The sequence below is a fragment of the Myotis lucifugus genome, unplaced genomic scaffold (genome assembly GCF_000147115.1).
Source record: "Myotis lucifugus unplaced genomic scaffold, Myoluc2.0 scaffold_92, whole genome shotgun sequence".
Taxonomy (NCBI): Eukaryota; Metazoa; Chordata; class Mammalia; order Chiroptera; family Vespertilionidae; genus Myotis; species Myotis lucifugus.
This window is the reverse complement of record NW_005871140.1, coordinates 3,771,606-3,796,477: the sequence shown is the minus strand read 5'-3', so window position 1 is coordinate 3,796,477 and position 24,872 is coordinate 3,771,606.

Here is a 24,872-nt window from a genome sequence, read left to right as displayed (position 1 = left end):
AATGAAGGCCACTGGTGATGGTGGGAGAAAGGCAATTAAGGATTGGACACCCACATCCGGAGGAGAGGTTTGGGCAATTTTGCTGTAAGGGGTGCATGTAAGTCCTCTCTTGCAGTTCTCAAACACCATTTCATTAATCTGCACTGCTTGATAATGTATTGCATAGATTTTCTCTTGGAGGGAATTAAAAAATACAAAAGTATATGCCCTCTAACATACACATTGCAGAGTAGAAACAGGCTTCTTGCTCATGGGGGACATGAAACTTATACGTCTCAGTCACTGCAATAGCCTGCTGGAAAGGATGACGACAACATGCCATTCATATCCCTGAGCACCCTTTATGAAACCCTGGACAAGTTCCTCCACTCCCAACGGCTGCATCCCAATGACTCCCAAATGCCTGTGTCCAGCCCAGTCTTTGCATCTGAGCTGCAGACCTGTTATCTAACTTCTTCCTGGATATCTTCTCAAAACCCAACATTTTCAAAACGGAATTCATAATCTCTCTCGCTCTTTCAGCGGTTCTCAACCTGTGGATCGCGACCCCTGAAAATGCATCCTGCATATCAGATATTTACATTACGATTCATAACAGTAGCAAAATTACAGTTATGAAGTAGCAACGAAAATAATTTTATGGTTGGGGTCACCACAACATGAGGAACTGTATTAAAGGGTCGCAGCATTAGGAAGGTTGAGAACCACCGCTACCTGATCCCCACCTTTGTAGTTGATAGAATTACCCTGCAACTGTTGTTCAGCCAATAATCATTGGAGATCTCTTTCTTTCAACAACTTCCCCATCAAACTACCAAATCTGTCTCTAAAGTATCTCTTGACTGTGATCCCCTTTTCCATCCACCAATCCCACAACTCTATGTCTGCTATTGTTATGAAAATGCAAAAGCAAAGTGGAAAGGCTAAAACACAGTTGCTCCAAATTCGTATCTCAGGCTCTTTCTGCCTCTAGCTTTATAAATGACCCAGAAAAAAAAGAACAAATGTAAATTCATGGTGAGTGCTGATGATACAGAATTATGTGGCAAGCTGGGGCCAGGGGCAAAGAGCAGGAAAGATTCATCATGACTTAGATCAGCTCAGCAATTGAGCTGACACATGGCCAATTAAGTGTGTTCATGGGAAGCGCTAGAGAAGTCTGCAGTGAAGCCCACAGAAAGACGGCAGACATGGACCAGCTGATTTGAACCAAACCCGGTCAGCTCACCTGGAGAGAGGATCTCAGCTCCTAAAACACGTACAGATAGGGTTGAAAAGAGAAGCTTGTACCTGCCCACCTCCATGCCCCCCCTCCCTGCCCTGTCCCAGGCAGGGCTATTTCTCCCTGCCCTTTCTACTATCATCACAAGCATAGTCAGTTGTCCTGGTTTTTCCAAGGATTTTTTTCCCTCAGCACTGGGCACATGTGTCCTTTGGGTCACCTGAATCCTTCAGTCATATTGTATACTGAGAACTGTAGATTTTGTCAAGCTAGAAAGGACCTCAGAAATCACCAATGCTGGGGTTCCCAACAGTGGATTATGGATGTCTGGGGAACCTTGGAACTGTTGCCAGGGATGCTAGAGCCCACATTGACATCATGCCTGTCTATGGACTGAATCAACCAGTGAGGTTTAATCTCAGGATCTCGGATCTACCCCTTAGTAGTTCATGGTGAATGTTAGGCTTCTATGAGCCCTCTAAACTGAATGCAAATTTTTTAATATATGTACATTTGACATTTATCAACATCCCAAAGGAAGCTCTTCCCATCTGAGTAAATACCATGTATGACTCTTTCTAAACTATATTAGATTCTCTTGTGATTAATAGACTACAAATTCATTTAAAGCATTGATTATAAAAAAGCAGTTTTTGTTATAGTGTATTTTTCTCAGTCAAAGGATATTTTAGTACCGTGCACTATGAGCAGATGGGAGTCCTTGAAATGTTTCGGTATTTGTATAAAAAGAAGCCCTCACAAAACATATAACTGATAGAGGACTTGAACCCAGATATATAAACAACTCTTCCACCCCAGTGAAAAGACGAGATTCCATTGTATGAGATTCTGAAAAAGGAGAGATTTCAGAGACAGGAAATTGATCAGGGGATGCCAGGTCTGGGGAGGGAGGAGGAGTTGCATTACAAAGAGGTACAAGCAAACTTTTTGGTTGATGAAAATGCTCTCTAGCTCATATCTAGTGGTGACTAAGTGACTGTCAAAACTTATCAAACTCTACACCTAAAAAGTGTGCATTTTGTTGTATGAAATTATATCTTTAAAAACCTGACTTCAAAGTGAGGAAGCCCTCATATTTAAAAAACCTATTGATTTCCCAGTCAGGGTGGCTTAGTGGTTGAGTGTTGACCTATGAACCAGGAGGTCACAGTTAGATTCCCTGTCAGCGCACATGCCCAGGTTGCAGGCTCAATCCCCAGTAGAGGGCATGCAGGAGGCAGTCAATCAATAATTCTCTTTCATCACTGATGTTTCTATCTCTCTCTCCCTCTCTCTTCCTCTATAAAATCAATAAAAAATATATATTTTTAAAAAACTATTGATTTAGTCCAGTCATCCTGTGTGTGAAGAAACTGAGATCCAGCGGGATAAATGATGTGTTCATTTCCCAGACTATTTTCCACATCTTTTTGCTATGGTGGGGCTCTCAGTCAATGTGCCCATCCCTGGATGCAGGCCTGTATGAGCACCCTGGCAGGGAGGAGATGATCTGCTACGATTATTTCTATGTCCTGCTGATGAGTCTCCTGGAAGAGTGCTCACCCCATGGGAAGGAGCCAAGCATCTTAAGCTGACCCAGGTGAAACCTCTATCCTGGTATCCCACGTTGGACAGAGCTGTGGACAAAAGTCTACAAGCTCTTCTTTTAGAAACTGCTTACAGAGTGAGCACAGGGAATGGCAGCCCTTCCAATGGACCACTTGGAATTCTTGGCATAAGACTTGTGGCTTTTCCATGGTAGTGCCTGTTAAAACAGTAAGATACCCTATGGAAGCCACCTGAAGTGGGAACAGTGTCCCGAGATCCTAAACATAACTGACTTATGTTGTACATATATGACACCCACCAGGAATTTTCAGGAGTATTTGGTAGTGGGGCTGGAGTGGAGGTGGCACACAGTGGACTGGGGTCTTGCCTGAGCAGGCAGAAACAATTTGAACTATTGCTGAAATGTGACCCCATCACAATCCGCAGAAGCTAGGGAAATTCCCATTTCACACAAGCCACACTGACCGGTTAGTGGCCTGGAGAGGACTGGAACTTAGGTCTCATTTGTCAGAGCCCACCAGTGCATTTCCTTCCTCATTGCAGTCCTTGACTCCACTATCAAAACAAAGCAAAGCAAAGCAAAACAAAACAAAACAAAACAAAACAAAACAAAACAAAACAAACACAGGTCTGGCTGGAGGTGGAGGCAGAGTGTGAGACCCTCTAAGATTCTGTTTCTTTTTAGAGTAAATATTCATCAATACACAGTTGTTGATGGTTTTTGTTTTTTTCATGAAAGTGTTTTTAAAGCTTCCTTAACTTCCCAAATATCCTCACAAATCCCCCTGTTTCAGAGTGAAGTCCCAGGGGCTGGCTGGGCCATGTGAGAACCAGCTGCAGACTCAGACATGACCAGGCATCCTGCAGGCCCAGGAGGTGGCTTCCCGGGGACCATTTGTAGGAGCCACCGAGACACCTCATTGGGAAAGACCTCATTCTGAGAGTGAGATGGGGAAATTTTGCTCCCCAGAATTTCTCCAAGGGAAACCACAGGAATTGTTAGAAGGAATGGCTTGATGAGCTCTCTTGGGGTGGGACCCAAGTGAGAATGTAGGCTCTGTACCGAGGCTTCAGTGTGATACAGAAAAGGAATTTGGATCCTCCAGGGGTCAATCCAAGAGGAAGGAGGTGAGGAGTAGAGGGGAGGAGGGAAGAGAGAATGCGGTGTGCTTCACAATGTCATCCCCATAACCACTGTATGAGGTCTTCTCCTGGAGACATGAAAGCACTGAGGTTTAGGCCTCCATGGTGGTGGGAGTGGGGTGGAAGGTGGGGTTCACGGGAAAAATTAAAACAATACACGTGGCTTGAGAAGCTGGACCACTGAACAGAAGCCCTTGGAATTAGCAGACATTGTGCCAAGAACTTGAGAACAGCATGGGCCATAGAGATGGCTACAGTCCAATTCCTGATCTCCAAGCATATCTGGGTTACATAGGGACAGAGAGAAATGAGCTTGGCTGAGAACAATGGGAAAGGTTGCACCACTCATATTTCTATTTCCAGCATCAAGGCCAGGAGAGAAGCAGCTCAATATCATAGTGACCCCGCTGGAGCCCAGCAGCCATCTCTGGGAGGTCTGTGTCCATGTCCGAGCTTTGGAAGAAGAGTTTATGGGTGACACCTTAATGGTATTTGGCATTAATTGTGGAGCAAGGCTTTTTGACAATATCCTTTTTGATACTAACTTATTTCCAGATTTCTCTTTTTCCTGAAATCTGCACAAGCACGATTTGCTACCCTTATATTGATAATCAGTACTGTGGTGGAGTTTCAAAATGGGACACTCTTGGAGCAGCAGAATTGATGAAAAGAGCCTTCAGTTCTGCCTCTTGTGCCTACCTCTGCCCCACGTGCACGGGACTCCTTTTGGAAAACAAACTAAAGAGCTGTCAACCCCAGCAGAGAGAAGTCCTGCTAAACAGGCATACAGGCATTTGAAGGAGAGAAAACACCTTGAACTTGATATCTCAGAGCTCTGCACCAAATTCTGATCCATGGCAAAAACTTGTTGATTTGTACATTACAAGCAGTTTTGGTTTAGATTTTGCAAGTCTTACTGAGGATATAAGGCTCAATCCAACTTTTATGGATGACTTGCTATATCAACAACAGCAATAATATTAATGGCTAATTCACCAACTGCCTTCAGTAGGCACAGTGTTAAGCTCTTAAATGCAAAATTTAGATTTTGGGGGTCTTAAGTCCTAAGACATCTGTTTCAACTTAGCTCATAGCTGAGAATTCTGTGCGAGGGCTTACCTAATATTAAATAATGAGGTAGCACGTCCAATGAATAAGGCAAATTTGGATATGGCACTACTGCTTCCATCCTCTTAGCAAGTTTATCCCAGTCATTTGCTTAACCTCACTATATACATCCCCACATTTTATGTGACTCAATTTTTTTAAATTTTGTTTTATTGCTTAAAGTTTTACAAAGAGTAGTACATATGTCTTCTTTTTTCCCCCTTGACCTTCCCCCGGCCTCCCCTACCCCACAGTGTCTTGTGTCCATTGGTTATGCTTATATGCATGCATACAAGTCCTTTTAACCTTATTTTAAACATTACATGAGGATTTTACTGTATTTTCATTCTCCTTTTACTGTGGAGGTTTTTTTTCCCCTTAAAGAGAGGCTCTGTAGTTGGTAAGAGGAAAGGTAACTGACATGGCAAAACTTAGACATTACTGGTTTCTTAGCTCTAATGCCATCAGGTTTAAAAATGAAGTTTGTGCGTGGCTGGTATTGCTCAGTGGTTGGGTGTTGACCTATGGACCAAGAAGTCACGGTTTGATTCTGGTTCAGGACACATGCCTGGTTGCTGGCTCAATCCCCAGTAGGGAGTGTGCAGGAGGCAGCCAATCGATGATGTTTCTTTCTCATCAATGTTTCTATCCCTCTCCCTTCCTCTAGCTCTAAAATCAATTTAAATTTTTAAAAATTGCCTTGAACTGGATAGAAACAATAGTGTTATTCATCTCCTTTTAAAAAAATGGAGTGTGTGTGTGCATGAAGTTTCTTTGTGGCCTCCTTAATTTTATGGCTGGTCTTGGTTCAGCTTTAGGTCATCAATAATCAGTCATACCTCTGCAGTATAAATTGCTTGAAAAGGATTACATGTTTGCAACTCACAATAATAGCACTTAATCTGAGGTCAAGGCATTTTATCTTGAAAACAAATGTTGGCAGCACCAGAGGACACCGATGGAAATTTGTATGATTCAGGAATGAGATCTTGGAAATCTGATTTTGCAGCTTTGCCCCCTGAATCTCTTTCCTCATAACTGCTGCCATTCTGATTTCTGGACCCTTCCATTTGCTCAGAATCCATTGATGTCTTACAAGTGGCCCATATTTTAATGCTGGGTATATTCAGCAGCTTAAATAATGAATGATCTCAGAAACAGTTCTTTCATTTTTATTTAAATATTATCTTCATGATACAGATGAGGACACTGAGGCTTCAGAAGGATATGTAAGTTTCCTGAGAAATTACAGCTCTACCACTTTTGAGATTTATGTCTGTGGGTTGCTTTTAACCATTTTATCCTTCGTGCCTAACAAAGCAGACACTCAGTATTTATTGAATAAATGAATAAAGTCATTGAAAGGGATGGCAGACTGGGAGGAAGAGAAAGATCCCAGGAGATCCCCAGTCTAGCCTTTACTCCCTCAGAGAACAGAACTTGTTAATTTCTAACTAGTCTTCTCTGCTCAGGGGCTGGCACCTTGAAAGGTAAGAGAAATGAACATTCTCTCCAGATCAGCAATGAAGGTTGGAGGTTAACACTTTGCCCACAAGTTCCTTCCTTATCAAGAAGGTAGTTTCTTTTCCTTTTTTTCCCTCCTTCCTCTGGGGTCACAGACAGAAGGGGTCAAATGAGCTCTCCACGGTTCTCTAGTAATGGCCTTATCTGATCCAGAACGCCTCTCCTGTTTATTTTCTGTGGCAGGGCGGCAATGAGGCAACATTTCCACTTGGAAAACTCCCCTGTGCACTCCACAGCAGAAGGGCTCACTCAGCTTCTCAGGAAAATGGCCACCTGGGTGTTGACAATCTCCTGTTAGTCACTGGGGAGTTTAGACATAATCCTTCATTACACAAATAAAAAAATCTTGTTATTTGCCCAGAAACGTGCCAGTACATGTTGCTTCCATGGTGGCCATGGTGCTGAGGACACTCAGTAATGTGGCTTCCCCTGCCCTAGGAGCCCTGGCTCATTATGTTGTCTCCAGGGACCTCTTGCCCTGAGTGAAGCACAATGGAATGACAGCTCTGCAGCTCTTAGCATGAGTAAGATTCCATTTGATTCATGGCTTGCCTAGAGGGCTGAGAGGCCAAGAGGGCACAGGGTTAATTCACTCACCCAGCTTAGGTTCAGATCCTTCTACACGCAGAAATGGACTGGGTGGGTGGCAGTCAATTTAGCATTTTAACAGACAGCTCCCCAGCCCACTAAAGCCTTGTGGCTTCACAGACTGCATGTCTGGAGAGAACCAGGTGGTATGGGGAGGTTAGAGCAATGCAGAACTCCGCAGCTGACCTGGGCTCCTGAGTCAATGAGCTTTTAAAAAAATCATTCTTCTAAGGAGCTGTCCTTTCCTGAAGAGAGATGAAACATACCATTCCACAGAGCAAAGGAACTCTTGAAATTTGGCAACTCAATTGCATTGGTGGGTCTAGTTCAACCCAATACAAATTGACCTAGCTGAATACCCAGCTCTTTATGACACAAATTCTATTATGTCATTAAAAGGGACACCCCCTTCACTTCCTAAGCCTGGTTGGGGTTGGGCCTTGAATACAGTTAAGGAATTACAGTGTGTGAGTGTGCGTGTGTGTGTGTGTGTGTGTGTGTGTGTGTGTGTGTGTGTGTAATGAAAGGGTTTCCACACCAGAAGACAAAACAAAACAAAAAAAACCAGGCCATGTGGTTATCACTGTACTGAAGGCAGTAGAGCCTAATGGTTGCAATCTGGGTTCTAGAACCTAACTGCCTAATTCAAATTCTTCTTGCCACTTACTGAATTTGAGAATGTTCATTAACATCTCTGTCCTTCCATTCCCTCAATCATAGAAGGAAGGTTAATAGCATTTCCTAGCTCAATAGGTTGTCATGAGGATTAAATAGTTAATGCATGTAAAGTGTTTAGCATGCAGTGGGGACACAATAAATGTTAGCTACTGTTGATGGCAGTTTGGTGTAATCATAAAGAGGGCAGAAATTAAGAAAAAGTAGGGACCCATCTGTGCCTTGGGCTTAGTTTTTTTTAGCCTGTTGTTTTTCCCTTGATTCTTTTGGCCTCTTTTTGTCCCTGTCTCCCCACCCCATCTCATACCCCCCCACACCTTCACCACCATCACCAATTGCCTGTCAACAACAAAATATCAGTATGCCTAGAATAAAATGTATTTTTAAGTTTAATATTAAGAGATTGGTGCTTTATTTGGGCAATTTTTTTCTCAGAAAGCTCTGTTCAAGGTTGCTTCTGAGATCCTCACGTTACAGCTCAGAACTCCAAAGGAAACAGCCTAGATTAAGTCATCTTAATAGAAAGAAACAAGAAATAACTCAAAAAATGGTTTGATAGCTTTTCAGGAATGCTGAAGGTATTCTTAGGCTTTTGAGAAGGTCACATTTTGTATTTCCCTCTGGAATTTCCAACTGACAGGAAGACTGCCCTTCAGTATCACAAATGGAAACCCAAAGCAGAATCTTCTGCTGGGGAAATCTCAAAAGATCTTGTTCCCAGACTTCCAGGCCTAAATTATCTTGAACAAAGTGTAGATGATAAGAGATGGGTCAGCCAATGAGCTCTTTGTTTTAGAGGGGAAAACTGGAGCTCAGAGCAGCTAGGTGACTTGCCTAAAATCACCCAGTCATTTAGTGATAGGACCAGGACTCTACACTGAAATCCAGCACTCTGCTTCCACAGTGCACCTTCTGATCTCTCCTGAGCACCCTACTGTAGACCAAGCTCCCTTCTGTGATCTTATCAAACCCAAACCCTCTCCTTACTGGTTAGCACATTTAATCTCATTTTGTTCTGAAAGGGAAGACTATGGAGCCTCCACCCTCAGAGACTCATCCACGAGTCATGCCCACACATGTTATGGTCATTGCTTTCCATAGGAACTTCCAATTCACCTTGTGGTGAATATTGTTCCAATATGGATGAAAAGTGTAGGAGTATAATACAAGACCCATGCTGTGTCCCAGGACTCAGAGAGTACCAAGAATGTTGGGACCATGAAAGGAAGTGTACACTCCTAGGCAGGACTGGACAAAGCCCAGGAAATCCTGAGGCTGCACATGGGCAGGTCCACGTAGTATGTTCCACTTTAAGAAACATGGTGTGGCTTAGTGGAAGGGAAGAATGTGTCCCAGCCCTGCACCAGCTGACAACATGACTTGGCTCATCCATGAGTCGGCCCCCCAACCCCCATGTGTTATGGTCATTGCTTTTGGCTCTTGATGTCTTTGCATCTCAGTTTCCTCTCTGCAAAATGAAGAACTGGCTAATCGCCAAGTGGTCTTCCAGCTTTAGCAGCCTTTGTTATGAACCTAAAATGTCTTGCTGAGTGATAAAGTGCTTAGACCTTGACATCAGAAAGATTTGGGTTCTAATCCTATTTCCACCATTGTGTGGTCTTGGGCAGGTAACTAACTTCTCTAAGAATCAACATTTTCATCTGTAAAATAGAGAAAATGGTACTTTAAAAAGTCATTGTAGAGATTCAGTGGCATAATACTTCAACAGTGTTTAGCACGGAGATAAATAAATGTGTGTAGCTGCTCTATCTGCCATCTTCTCCTCCATCATCCAGAACAAAGGTCTTAAGTCCAGTTAGATAACTCTTGTTTCAAGCTAAGTATCATGACCTTCACATAACACTTACAGGAGTTGCAGCTGAATAATATGATTTTTGTCAGGACTGAAAAAGTAGAGCACTGCTTTCCACTGTAGGCTGGGTTTGTTGACAACACAAAGGTGGGCAAAGTTGAATAGCTCATTGATTGGCTTTGGTTTGAACCACCTACTTTGCACCTTGCTCTGTGAGTTCCAACTTAGATGGATCCTCCGGCCTGTGGCCTTAGCCTAAACATCCCAGCATTCTGCCTGCTTTATGCCAAATGGCATTTCCTTGCAAGGCTCCTAGTGACTGAAGTGTTATTAAAGAATCGAGAAGCTAGGTAAAGAACAGATACCAGGAAGCTTCGTCTTGCCTGCACATCAACACCATTAAATGCATTTTTACAACAACGACCAAGCTGTCTAATGATATCGTCAGTGGCAACTGGTCAGTGAAAATGTTTTTTAATTGTGACTTGAATGTGTTTATCAACCTCGCTTTGTGACATCGAAAAGACAGCAACAGAAACAGAGGGAGCTGCCGTCCTCCGGGGAAAACATTAGTCACTGTGAATGCGCAGGCCCTGGCAGATGGTCAGTTCTTCTCCTGAAGTCAGACTTCCAAGCCACTGTGCAGTGTCACTGCCACAAGCGAAGAGTGTTATCGTGACATCGAACATCTTTATAATAAAATTACTAATTGATGATGAATACCACAGGCTTTTGAGTTGGGAAAAAAAATCTTGTGCTGGCTGTTAGGTGGTTGGCTGCATACTCCATAGTTAAAAACTACTCTTCAATTTCCACCAGGGCTGTCCAGGAGACCTGAGATGTTTAAGTGCAGCTCTAAAGAACTATTTGAACTAATTTTCAATATTCAGATACATCCTAATATCACAGTAGTTACATTCTTACTTTTTAACATCTTTAATTATACTGTTTTGCATTATAGTTTCCAGGACTTACCCCTAACCCCCTCATATTTGGCAACACCACAGCACCTGTCAAAACAAATTAGCACTTTGGGTGGTAGAAATATATTTTTTTTTATGAAAGCAGCAAATGTGTCAGTATTGGACAGAAGCTTAAACCTGATTTATTGGTTTATTTTCTTGGGTTTCAGACCCAATAGGCAGAAGCTTTTGAAAGAATTTTCCATTCGTGTCACCAGCACACTTGCAAAATATGTAAAACACATTCAAATTCCGCCAGAAAGAGTCACTAATTATGATATGTATTTGCATATGTTTAATCACATATATCTTATTTCATTTTGCTATGTCTGCAGGGCCCCGCACTTCGGGGAGGGGCTCCTTGGCGCTGGTACCGCTGTGCACTCAGCAAAGTTCTCTGGAGCGAGCATTCTGCTGCCACGCTGTTAGTTTTCTGTGTTATCTTTTCCAATGAAATTTGAAATTTACAATTTTTAAATGATGTGTGTGAAATTATATGACTCTATTATGTCATAATATTATACATCCCAAAATATTGGTAAAGGGTTCTCCCCCTTCATCACCACCCCGCCACCACCAGAGATCAGCGCATTACTGAGAAAATAATGATTAACCTTTAAAATCAGATTGGCATTTCTTTTTTCTCCAAATCTAGAATTAATACGCATTTTTTAATCATTAGTGTAATGTTCAGGATGATACTTTTGTTCTTTTGCCTGTTGAACTGTTACGGCTGCTAGTAACCCTTCAAATTGTTTGCTTCATTCAAGCATTCTTTCCTGAATAATTCATTAGGCATTATTATCCAAGCGTGGAACCCCTCATTTAGCACTGCTGATCTTTTCCTTATGTGTAGCTGACAGGCAATCAAAGTTTTTATCAGTGCAGAAAATTTGCAATTCAGAAATGTAGTTGCAGCAATTAGTAGCTATCAGGTAGCATTGGAAGGACAGCTTCATAAAAAGATAGAGTTGAATGAGCTCCACTGATGTTAGCACAAAAGTAATGGGTAAAACTAACCAGCTGTTTCTAAATTTACCAAATGGAACATTCCCTTCTTCTCAGAGTGGAGGCTTTAATTAACTTGGAGTTCTGTGTGGCTTCCCAGAGGGGGAAGGGAGTGAGTTAGGGCCCTTCCTTCACTTGGGGCTGGCTCCGCTCTCCTTCTGCTGGGTACCAATGGGAGGGGCTCTGATCTTCCCTCTAATCCAGTCCTGGAAGCAAAGGGGCAGAGTGACACTTAGGCCAAAAGGATTCCAGAGGAGGAATGCCCATGAAATGTCAGCCAGGTTTCCCCATTTGGCATCTCAGATGGGGTGGCTCTGGATGCTGTCATTTGTCCTGTTCTTAAACTTCTGCCCCTCACCTATGCACTGGCCCAGGACCCAGACTGAGGCTGTGGCCAAAGGGCTTGTGCCTTCATTCCCTCATTGGCTGATGGATTCATTCTTTCCTTCAGTCTTCCATTTCTTAGTTTATGTTCATTCATTCCTCTGTCCATTAGTTTGTTAGATCATTTACTCATTCATTTGTGCATCCTACCCATCCCAGGATGCCAGTGTGTCAGCTGGCTGCCAGGCTGCCACCCCTGAGCCAGTGAGATGGAGAATCCAGGACACAGAATAAAATCTGCTGATAGTCTAGCTGGGATGCCCAGGCAGCCTGTGGCTGCCCAGTCCCAGACCTCCACGTCTTGTCTCAATTTCAGTGGTGTCCAAATGTGGGATTAGAGACAGAATAGGGCAATGCTTCATAGCCCAGACTTCAGAGCTCTCCTTCTAGCTCAGCTCTCTGTGATTTTGTGAGTCTGGGTTCCCTAGAGTCTTCAGACAGCTCCATTGTCGGGGAAAGACAGAAGCAGCTCTCATGTGGAGGATGCCACAAGCCATGAGAACCATGGAACAGCTTGACCATGTTGCATTAGACATGTTACCCAAGGCCTTATTTTGTTCTCATGAAAAGAATACTCTAATGTAGGGTTGTACTTTCACATGCACAGTCCTATTTCATTTCTAACAGAGGAAGAAGTTAGCTGCTTAAGGATACACAATGAGCTGGGTCGAGAACCAATCTTCCAACACCAGGTTTAACACATTTTCTACCATGTCACACCCCTTTTCAGAAAGGAACGCCCCCTTTGAATTTTGGAGAACCAAGGTCAAGAAGTATTTAATAAAAATACTTTCAGAATATTATGCAGCTATTAAAATAGATCTGAATGTATTGGCCTGGAAAGATGTCCATTGTTGAGTGAAAAAAAGAAGGTTATAGAATATATAATATGATTATATTTAAAAATATGTGCATGTTTAAAAACCTAAGGGAATATTTAACAAATGATTAATGCTAATTATTTCTGGGGACATAAGATAATGGGAAAAGTTTTTCTTTGACCTTGGTCCATACCTCTGCATTGCTTGCCTTTTATTTTTTCTTACAGGGAGCATGAATTCCTTTACAATCAACAAAAATGATGGAGATGTATTTCCAGAGAGAGCACTAGAGCAGGACCTAAGAAAATAAGATTGCCTTTCATGGCGACTTGGTGAGCTTTGGTGCATTATCATATTTAGTTAAGTCCCATGGTGTGGTCACCAGGGACATCAGATCAAGACTGGAGAGAAGAGGGAAGTGCTGGGGGTAGGGGTTGGGGAAGGCTTTTTGCTGTGAAAGTGAATGTGAACGGGGAGGGACAGAGCTGGGCACCACACAGAGAAGTCCTTGATGACAGAGAGGCAAGTGCCCAGGAAATACTCACATCAAAAAGGTCCCCAGGCCTTTGGTTTGGCGTGTTCATCTCTGCCAACTCCTTCTCTTCAGGCAGAAAGAGGGAAGAGGAATGACTGGTGTTAGGGGAAGAGAAGGCAGAGCAGCTGAGGAACAGGAGCAAAGTGATGGGATGCATGAAGTGCCAGAGCATGGAGGCCTTACCAGCATCTTATGTTGGTACAACCCTCTTGGAAAATGATTTGGCACTTTTTAGCCACATCCAAATCTGTCAGACCACATGTTATATGAATGATTTTGGTCTCAGTGCTAATGACAATTTCTTTTTTAAAAATGTCTGTGGGGGGAAAATCATACCCTTTGGCCTAGCACTTTGACTTTTAACAACTTGTCCTACATAAATACTCAGAAAATTTTCCAAGGATGTTGACTGAAGCAGAATAACAGCTAACACCCTCCCACACACACCTTATGTTCTAGGAACTGTATATATACTCACTCATTTAACCCTGACAATACTGTAGGAGGTAGGTGCTATTATCATTATTCCCATTTTTGAGATGAAGAAACTGAGGCACAGAGAGGCTGAATCACTAGTCCAACATTCCAGAGCTGGCATTTGAGCCTAAGCAGCACAGCTGAAGAGTCTGCACTCATAATCACATGCTGTGCAGTTTCTCATCATTGGTATTTTTTAAATTAAAAATAAAATTCTGGCCCTAGCCGGTTTGGCTCAGTGGATAGAGCGTTGGCCTGTGGGTCCCGGGTTTGATTCCAGTCAAGGGCACATGCCGGGTTGCAGGCTCGATCCCCACTAGAGGGCATGCAAGAGGCAGCCAATCAATGATTCTCTCTCATCATGATGTTTCTATTTCTCTCTCTCCTCTCTCTTCCTCTATGAAATCAATAAAAATATATTTTAAAAATAAATAAATAAAAGAAAATTCTGAGGGGAAAGCTTTGGAAATCAACAGCGTCCACTGGTACTAAATTGTTTAAAATGTTTAAACAATTGTTTAAATTGTTCAAATTAAATAAATTGTAGTTTATTCACGCAATGGAATATTATGTGATTGTGAAAAGGACTCAGGAGATCAATCTATAGGTGCTGACAGGAAAAGACTTCCAAGATACATGACTATGTGAAACAAACAAAGTGTGAAATGGTATGTAGTGCGTAAATTCATTTGTGTAATAAAAAAGATACATGACAAATGTATTTGCGTGAAATTTTCTGGACATACCCACAAAGAAGTGTGATTGTGGTTACCTCTGGGAAATAGACAGAAGTAAAGGGCAAAGAGGTAAGTTTTATGTTTCAATTTTTGCCTTTCTGCATCTCTTGAATGTTTTTTTTTTACTATGAATAGATATTCTTTTGTTATAGGAAAAATTGGGACCGCCTCACACCAATTAGGACAACCACTATGGAAAAACAAACAGATGCTGGAGAGGACATGAAGAAATTGGAGCCCTTGTGCCCTGTTAGGGGGAATATAAAATGGTGCAGTGCTATAGAAAATAGCATGGCAGTTCCTCAAAAAATTAAAAATAGAATTACCGTGTGATCCAGCAATTCCATGTATATTCAAAAGAATTAAAAGCAGGGTCTCAGAGAAATATTTGTGCACCTACATTCATAGCAGCATTACTTGCAATAGCCAAAAGGAGGAAGCACGCCAAGCATCCATAGACAGATGAATGGATAAACAAAATGTGGCATATACACACAATGAAAGATTACTCAGTCTTAAAAAGGAAGGGAATTTTGCCTCATGCTACAACATGGATGAACCTTGAGGACATTATGCTAAGTGAAATAAGCCAGTCAGAAAAAAAGACAAATACTACATGATTCCACTTACATGAAGTATGCAGAATAGTAAAATTCATAGAGACAGATAGTAGAATGGTATTGCTAGTGGCTGGGGGGAGAGAGAAATGGGGAGATGTTTGATGGGTACAGCATTTCAGTTTTGCTAGATAAGAGTTTGGGAGGTTAGTTGCTCAATTATGTGAATAAAACTGGCACTAGTGAACTGTACACTTAGAAGAAGTTAAAATGGTAAATTTTATGTTATATCCATTTTGCCACAATTTCAAAACAAACAAACTCCCAAAAGCTCTTGAGTCTTGACTTACTGGGGTGTCCACTTTCATATTTGCCAAAGACGTTAAAAGCAGAACAGCCAACTATCATCTTCTGTAATAGATTTAGCTTTATAAAAAATTACCATATTTTTCCATTTTTTCACATTTCATGAAGCCTGAAGAAAAGTATGATGTTCACCATCATTTGAGGACTTCTGGTCAATATCAGTTGTAGAGTTATTCACAGTATTTGATAATGATTAAACAAACAATATGTGTGAAAGAATCTATAACAATAAAACATAATATGCTAATTAGACCGGACAGCCAAACGTCCTTCCGGATGACCTTCCGGATGAAGCCGGGGCTGCCTCCAGTTTTAAATCATTTAAAATTAAGATTCAAGGTTATCCTATGTAAGGGGAAATAATGCCCCCTCCCGCCAAGATGTCCACATCCTAGTTCCCAGAACCAAGGAGTATGTTCTAATACAGGACAAGGGGGGAATTAAGGTTGCAAATGGAATTAAAGTTGTTAATCATCTGATCTTAAAATAGAGAGATGGCCCTGCATCATTGGGGTGGGCCTGGCATAACCACAAGGGGACTTAAATAGGGAAGTGGGAGGGAGAAGAGTCTGAACCAGAGGGGTGGCATTGTGAGAAAGATGGGATTCAGCTGACCATTGCTGGCTTTGAAGATGGAAGGTGGCCACAAGCCAAAGAATGGGGCAGCCTCTAAATGCTGGAAAAGTCAAGGAATGATTCTCCCATAGATATTAAAGAAGGAACACAGTATTCACTGAGACCCAATTTGGACTTCTGATCGGCAGCATTGTACGACAATAAATCTGTGTTGTCTTTAGCCACTTAGTTCACAGTAATTTGTCACAGCAGCCGTAGGAAAGTACATAATATAGATTTCATGTACCCGTAGAAAAATCTGGCACCTACCTGCATCTGAGGACTTCTGATCAATATCACTTATAAGGTTGTTCACAAATAGGTTGTTACTGGTAATGACTAAATAAAACAATATGTGTGAATGAATTTTAAAAATTTTTAAGCATTTTCAAGGTTATCCCCATAGAAATGTTACTATCTAAATTGCTTCCCTGAGTGGGTAAAAAAGGGATGGAGTTATAGGTGGGACTGAAAAGCATGCATAAGTCATAGCTTCCTTGTTTTTCTTTCAATTGAGCAGTTACTTTGGGCTCAGCATGTCCTCAGTGTTTTCTGTACACAATCACATTCACCCACACACCCTACAAACCTTCAAGGTAAATACTACTAGTTTTAATATTTCTGGTTCCCAGACTTGAGAGTTTAAACCACTTGCCAAGGTCAGGAAGCCAGTGAGTGAAGAAGCCAGGCTTTAAACTTGTCATTTATATGACATGGCTTATACTCATGCCAGTGTGTTGGGCATCCTCATGCTATTAGCCAGGCATGTAGTCACACCTGGAGAAAGTCTTATGCTACACGCTGCACTAACTGGGCCACCGTAGCCTGCCACTGTCATCAGGCAGTGGCAGCCTTGTTCTAATTTACAAAGAAAAAGAAAGAAAGAAAGAAAGAAAGAAAGAAAGAAAGAAAGAAAGAAAGAAAGAAAGAAAGAAAGAAAGAAAGGAAGGAAGGAAGGAAGGAAGGAAGGAAGAAAGAAAGAAAGAAAGAAAGAAAGAAAGAAAGAAAGAAAGAAAGAAATTTTAAAAAAATGTTTAATGAAAAGGCATATGCATCTCAATTTAGCTTTTTTTCTGATACATTTTTCTTACACTTTTATTACTTGGCTACCATTGATCAACTGTCATTTAGTTCTCACACCATTATTATTAGTCTCTTTTATAGGTAAGGAAACAGTCACAGAGATGTGAAGTAACTAGTCAAAGTCAAAGAGCTAATAAATTGACAGAATATGGCCAGGCTATCTATGACTCCATGGCCTGATGTAGTCATCAATTATAGATTTGAACCTCCAAACTTAAGCAAAAACATATATCTTATGTAATAAAAAGGTAATATGCAAATTGACCATCACACCCTCGCAGAAGATGGCCACCCTCATGTGGTCAAAGATGGCCGCCCCCACGTGGTCACAAGATGTCCACCACAAGATGGCCGGCAGGGGAGGGCAGTTGTGGGTGACCAGGCTGGCAGGGGAGGGCAGTTGGGGGGACCAGACTGGCAGGGGAGGACAGTTGGGGGCAAACAGGCTGGCAGGGGAGCAGTTAGGCGTCGATCAGGCTCGCAGGGGATTGGTTAGGGGGCAATCAGGCAGGCAGGCAGGCAGGCGAGCGATTGGGAGCCAGCAGTCCCGGATTGTGAGAGGGATGTCCAACTACCTGTGGGATCTGGCCTAAACTGACAGTTGGACATCCCCAAGGGATCCCAGATTGGAGAGGGTGCAGGCTGGGCTGAGGGGCACCCCCCACACGAATTTTGTGCACCGGGCCTCTACTATATATATAAAACACATAGACACAGACAATAAGTGTGGTGAGAGCCAGAAAGCCAGAGGGAAAAGGGAGTGGAGGTAGTTGAAGGTGGGCAAAGGGGAGGAAAATGGAGACAGATAGAGACTGCTTGGGGTGATGGGCCCAGGATGCAGTGTGCAGATCATGTTTTATTGAGTTGTACACTTGAAACCTGTAGGTTTTTGCAAACCAATGCCACCCCAATAAATTCAATAAAAAATTAATGCTTCATGATTTTCTGCAAAAATCCCCATGACTTTCAGGTGCTTGGGCACTGCTCTGCAAAGCTCTAGTTTGGGATTTGCTCTTTTGGCCACCTGCTGTTTCCCACACCAGATTATTTGTCAGGCCTGAGGCATGGCAACTCTGCTCCCAGTTCCCTTGGGCTATCATCTTGAGACTTTGGAGGTTTCAAGCAAATCGGGGATTGGCTATCAAAACATTCTAAAACAGGTGAGTCATGGCTAAGCCTTGCCTACAGGAGGAAGCCAAGTGCAAAGTCTGAGGGGACTTAAGGGGTTTTCTCTCTCCCTCCTTTCTTGCCCTGAAACCTGGCTTGCTCCCCAGATATGTGCATAGCAGCAAAGTCATGGCTGTTCCAACATATTAATGGGATGGATTCTGAGAGCGATAAAGGCCAGAGAATGGAGGCACTGAGGGAACCTTTTGTGTCTCCAAGGCCCCAACCCCTTTGATGAGACAGATGTTTGGGCCGAGCCCTCCTTTGGAGGGATAGCTAAACCTCATTAAATAGCAGGACAACTTCCTCGGGGGCAATGGACAGCTCACACACAGACGGGCTGGGAAAGAGGTGGTCTCCTGTCATCAAGCCCAGCACCCCCCAGAGACTCCGGAGCTGGTGTCTGTGACACGTGGTCACCTTGCAGGCTTTGATTTATGGTTGACTTTCGGGAAGGCCAGCTTCTGATCTTGGCAGCCTGTCGCCTCACCATCTTTTCTCTAGGTTGAGAGGACTTCCCTTTAGGATCGATGAGCCCAGTCTGACCCCAAGACAGAGCTTCTGAGAGACCCTTGTGGTTCAAATGGAGCAGGAAGCCTTGAGATGACTCACCAGCACCCTAGGAGCGCTCCACAGACAGCTGTGGGGAAATCCAGGACTCAGATTCCCCCAGGAATTGAATCTCAGTCCAACATGTGAAGAGGCTGTCATCCCCAGGCACACCTAGCTCTCCCAGGGTTGCTCAGAAGCACCGTCCAGTTGCCTGCTTTACAGAACAAAAGACATGGCTCTTTCTCAGATTCTGCCAGGGAGTCTAAGTGAAGTTCGGATGTGGGTTTGGGGAGGGTCAATTACTTCAACAAAATTAACATTCATTATCTTCCTTAAACCAGAAATATTTGCATGGAACCTGTCAGCCAATAAGAAGTTAGCAATGGGCTTAATGGGTGAGTGCAAAGAAAGAAGAAATATATATGAACTACGTTTAATTAAATAATAATTATTAGTATGATAATTATTATTGATATAATAATAATAGCTAATAGGTATTGGGTGCTTATCATGGGTCCGGCACTATGCTAAGCACTTTACATGTGTCACCCCTTCAGTTCTTGGTAACCCTCTGTGGTTGACACTCTTATTAGCCTTATTTTATAGGAAAGGAAACAGAGGCACAGAGGGACTAAATAACTCCCTCAAGATTGCACAGCTAGTGGGTAACAAAACAAAGGTTTGAACCCAGGCTCTCTGGCTCCAGAGGTCATAGCCTAACCACTATGATCATGCCCTAAAACACTGTCTAATAGTAAGTGAAGGAGACAGTTATTCATAAAATAAGTTAATCCTACTCAGAGTTCAAATTGGCTGCATGAGGGCATGACACAGGAATATACACAAATATACACATCATAAGTTGAGAACTCATGTAGCTCTCACAACCCTCTGTCCCCATCTCCTGGGAACCTAGTGACAGGTCTAACCTCCCCAAGCTTTGGGCAGGCCCTGAAACTGGAGAGAACTCGCTTCACCCAGAGGCCTCCACGCCCAGGCAGCTGCCGGGAGGTGGCGCTGTGTCACTTTCCTGCTCTGGAGCTTTTGTTTTCTGCGGGCTGCAGGCTGGAGGTGGGGAGGCTGACTTTGAGCCGAGCCTGTCGCCAATTTCCCTGATTTGAAATCTCACTCTCTTCTGTCACTTCCTTCAAATGAACTTGGAGATGTTCATCAAATGACAGTCCTGAAAACGAGCCAAGCAGTTCTCTTAATCCCATCTCAGGTTGGATTTGAAAAGGGTGTTTCCAAACAAGGAGCAGATGTCATCCGTCAGAGTTACACTCGCGCTGACCTCTGGCTTTCAAAAGCTGAGAAGAAAAACACCAACACTCTCAGCCACCTTGGGAGCGGCTTCTAGAAGGTGGTGAAGAAGACTGCTGCTCACTGAGCCGTGGGCTCAGCCCTGTTCACTAGGAGGTGCCCAGACTGGCCATCTACCAGGCTTAGCTGAATGCACCCCAAGGGCATCTCATCTCCAGGCCTTTGTGGACTTGCCTGATGCTGGTCCAAGGTGGCAAGAAGAGCTGAGTACTGAAGGGCTCTGGGCACTGCTGACATTTACAGACCACATAAGCCATGGTTCTATCAAAGGAAGGATCCCCCAGCATCATGATGCTCAAAGTAGGGAGGAGTCCTGGAATAACTGACTCGATCTTCCTGTTTTCCAGATAAGGAAACTGAGACCCAGAAAGAGGAAGTGAGTCACAAAGGCGATAAGAGGAGAGTGCAGGCAGTTAGTTCTCAGATTGCCCCTGCCAGGACGATTGGCACGATGGTAGGGTAGAGTTTTAACCCTGAGGCAAGTAGAGAAAGTAGAGCTTCGGATTCAGACAGAACTGAGTTTGAATCCCAGCTCTTTAAGTTACTATCTGTGTAACCCAGGGAAAGTCACAAAACATCCTTGAGTCTCAGTTTCCTCTGGAAAATGGGGACAATAACATCCACATCATGGGGTTATGGTGAAGAGTAAATGAGATTACACAGAGAAGGTGCCCAACATATGTTCCTTCATCCTTCTTTTGGTGTTACTGTAAACCCCAATCAGAGAAGCTGCTTTAGGATTGGGTGGCACAGTGGTGAGCACGGTCCTCCAGAGCCTTCCCTCAGACCACAAAGTTACTTCAATCTTGACTTGTTAAAGTGGAGAATTACCTTTCCTGTCCTTTTAGATCTGGAAACTGAGTCAGCCATAAGCATAAACAGGCATCCACATAGCAGGTGCTGGGGTCTGGGAAGGCTCACCATCCTGAGACCTTTCTCCTGTCTTTCTCAAACATATCCCCTGGCAGCCACATGTCCTAATTGCTCTGAACCAATGCTCTAATTTAAGTGCAGATCTTCCCTTTGTACAAAATCAAATACACCCATGAGTGTGATGGTACTATCAGTCACTAGCACCTTGGTATGAATTTTTTCAGTCAGATTCCTTTCTTGTAGTATTTGGGTTAAGGAGCTAGGCGTTTGCATGGGGATGAGGAAAGGGCTGGAAATAAGGGATGTGGTTTTTGAGATGACCCAGAGGAAGCTTGAGCAGCAAGAGGTAGCACAAGAGCAATGGGGATGAAGGAAAGGCACCAGAAGGAAATGCCAGGATCCAGAAAGAAAGGCAGGAGGACATCAAAGTTAACTTATCCACCTAGAAATTTTTATGCATCAGATGTTTATTTAGGTGAGGTGACCTAGGAGTGCTGAATGCACAATGCCACTCCCCTGCCGCCACCCAAACAGCATTCGAAGCCTGTGGAAATGCCCAGCCCTTAGATCTGACTCGGAGACTTTCCCAAGAAGCCGTGAATTTAAACTTTTCTTGACTCAGGTAAGGCTTGAAAGGAGATTTTCACTCAATCCACAGTTTTTTGCTGTCAGCCTCGGGAGATGAATAAGACCCTCAAGATCTCAGACTAGAAGGTAAATGAGATATACTTAGTATATGTCACTTGTGCTCTCACATGGAAACTTCTTCCCATAGTCAGAGAGGCCCTACATGACCAGGCCCCCACCTGCTACTCTGGCCTCATCTCACATCCCTTTCTACCTCTGTGCTCTAGCCACACTGGCCCCTTTCTGCCTCCCAAACGTCTTAGGCTCAATTCCCACTTTGGAACCACTGTGCTGGAGGTTCTCTCCACCAGCCAAGCACACTCTTCTCCCAGATCTTCCCAAGGTGGGCCCATCTCATCATGCAGGTCTCAGCTCAAAGGTCACCTCCTCAGAGAAGCCTACCCTGACCTCTAAATCTCACCCTACCCCACCCACCACCAGCCTGGTGCCTTCTATTGTACAACTTACACTAACTACATGTAAGCTCCCAGAAAAATGGAAGTTGCTCTCTCTCCATAGCTGCATTCCAGCAAACTATGAAACGATGCTCAGGAGGCTAACAATAAATACATGTTTCCAAATGGATAGATTTATTTTCCTTTCTTCACTTTCCCTCATTTATTGTCTCCCTCACTTTCTGTGTTGTTGTGTTTTTTTTTTTCCTTTGCCTAAAATATACTTAAATTTCTAAATCCCAGCTATAATTCAAGTGGAAAATATGTTGTTTCCTCTCAAACCTTCCAGACCCTTTTCAAGGGTCACCTTCCCTGGCCCCAGCTCCTGCCTCATCTCTCACTCACACCTCAGCAGCTCATATGGGCCTTCTGCCTTCACCCCTTGGCTGACGAGATTCTCATGAGCAGAGCTGTGCTCAGTGGCCACACAGATAGTGGGCCATGCAACTTCAGGGTCACCAATCCTTCAGACAAAGATGTGGATGGCTCTCCCTGCAGGTATGTAGCTTGTACCAAGCTGCCTTTTTCAGGAGCCACTTTAATTACCACCACTTCCTTTTGTCAGTCTTCAACCTTCTTGATCTCTTGGCAACACACACTGGCCATTCTCACCTCCCTGGCTTGATGAGGTGCTATCTTCTCCCAGTTTCCTTCCCACTTCTCCAATCTCTCCTTCCCAGCCTCCTTTCCTAACTCTTCTTGCTACTCCTCTCACTAACTGTGGGTATTCTCCCAGGCTCTCTCTTGTCCCCAGACAGCCTGCCTCAGAGATCTCCACCTTGACTCTCATGGTATTAACTGTCATTTCTACACAAATGACCTGCCTCTCCCAGCTTCACATGCTGGCTGGCCACCAATACTTAATATGAGGGAGACTCCAAAACCCAATGCTACCTAACACCCAACCTTCCTGGGATCTCACTCTATCTGGACCGGTATTGAGACTATGCAAGAATGTACCAAGAGACATGGCACTGGGGGCGGGGGGGGGGGGATCCTAGCATCCTCTACCTGACAGAATCCTTCACAGCATCTCCTTTCCCATCACTGGCCCTGGGCCCACCTCATGAATAAATTGTTCCTCACACTGAAGAACAGATTGGTGAAAGGGCAAGGAAAAACATCCAACCGAAGCTGTCTTTCTTGGGAAAGAGACAGCCTGATTCCGGGTACTTTTCGGGTCACAGGAAGTGTTAGCTGAGGAGGGAATCTGTCCATATAGACATTGGAGGGAGCCAGCTCTGACAGGTAGAGAATAAATGTTGGCAGGGACAGTGAGCATTTCAGAGAGAGGGGGGAAACCCTGACAGCAGCCTGACCTGGTAGTCAGAGCCTTCTATTTACACTTGACTTCCAATGCGGATGCATGACAAGAATCAGCACAAAAGAAAGAAGTGAAAGGGAAGAAAAGGGAGGAGATAGTTGCCTTGCACTGGCACCCACCTGTCAAGCTGTGGAGAAATAATTCTGGAGGCCAGAGATGGAGTTAAGCCCTGCTACCTGTGCCCTGGCTGAGGGCTGCCCAAGTCTTATAGACACATGTGACCCTTAGTTTGCGGGTCAGGGGCCTGGGATGGGAATGAGTATATTGCTCCCAAAGACCAAATGAGATAGTCTTTGGAAAGACTTCCTATTTCAGGGGCCTTCATGGAAGTCCAACCTGAAGGTTGCTATTCCTTTTCTGAATGAACAAACCTGGGGGGACTGAAGGAAGCTCTGGGTGTGCTTTGTTTCCCTCCTCAATGACCAGCTCAAACCCGGGGATCCCAGTGAGAGGGGAAAGGACTTGTTGGGACAGGAGCCTGCTCCATCCAGAGGAGGCCAGCCAGGCATTTAGCACAGTTCTACTGAGAGTAAGACCCACACACTGTGCCATAGTCTGTTACTGGACCACAAGTGGCAAGTACAAAAACTGCCATCAAGCAATGAGAGACTATTATGACGATTGGACATTGCTAGGACATCCAAGTGCATGACCCATGAACTCATCTCATTGGACAGGGTTGATCCAGGTTGGGTGTTGGCAAACTCATATGGTAAGTTGCACATGAGGCAATAGGTCCAGGTATTGATTGGAAATTTAAAAATATGATGTGTCACCACAGACAGTTCGAGAAGTACTACTTCAGCCTGTTAAAATCTCTGAGAAGTACTGCCATAAAGAACCCATTTACTTTGATAAATCCAATGTTTTCCAAACGTATTTAACCACGAACTCCTTCTGGGATGGGAAAGGGGGTGCTAGTAGCATACCAAGGAGCTGTTGTTCCTCCAAGCACACTTTGGAGAAGACACGCTAAATGGTGAGAATGAGTGAGTGGTAATCCCTTGGTCCAGAGTCTGCAAACATTGTCCAGGCCACAGATCCCACTTGGCTAGATGAGTCAGGGCCTCAGGTAACTACTCTGTTTGGATTAACTGGAATAATTTAACGACTACTTCTGATCAGCTGGTGTCTTGGAAGACCTTTTTTCCTGCTCCCAGGAGCCCAACTTTCGCCCACGGTGGGGCCACCAGCACCACCAGCCCATTAGCTCAAATCTCTGGTTTTAATTAAATTACAAGATGGTGCATCTGAGGTAACAACAGCACAACGAGGCCAGGTAAGTTGGTCACTGAGGGAGAGGTATTAACTCCTTCATGCCACAAGGGGCCGATTTACTGCAACCCAAAGCTGGACCAGAGCACCTGG